Consider the following 274-nt stretch of genomic DNA (forward strand, 5'->3'; position numbering starts at 1 on the left):
ATTGATTTGTTTTTGGTCAATTATTTGTCTCTGTGTACCAGTATGTATCGCATTTTGTCGAGTATGCAAAACAGAACAAAACAGAGTTACCAATTTAAACTCCAGAAGAAGTTTACTCATCGAGCCGCAATAAATTCTCATTAAGCGTAGCGTGTGTACAAATTTATGTGAGTCAGCGCACCTACCAAAAAAGATCGCGGGCGGGCTCGTCCGGGATTTGAACCCGGGACCTCTCGCACCCTAAGCGAAAATCATACCCCTAGACCAACGAGCC

General features: G+C 43.8%; 1 non-coding gene across 1 annotated transcript; it reads right to left on the reverse strand.

Moving 5' to 3' along the window:
• Window positions 1-202: 202 nt before the first annotated feature.
• On the reverse strand, window positions 203-274 carry Trnap-agg (transfer RNA proline (anticodon AGG)). The gene has a single exon. It is a non-coding gene; the product is annotated as a tRNA-Pro (tRNA).

This window comes from Aedes albopictus, chromosome 1, assembly GCF_035046485.1.
Source record: "Aedes albopictus strain Foshan chromosome 1, AalbF5, whole genome shotgun sequence".
Lineage (NCBI taxonomy): Eukaryota > Metazoa > Arthropoda > Insecta > Diptera > Culicidae > Aedes > Aedes albopictus.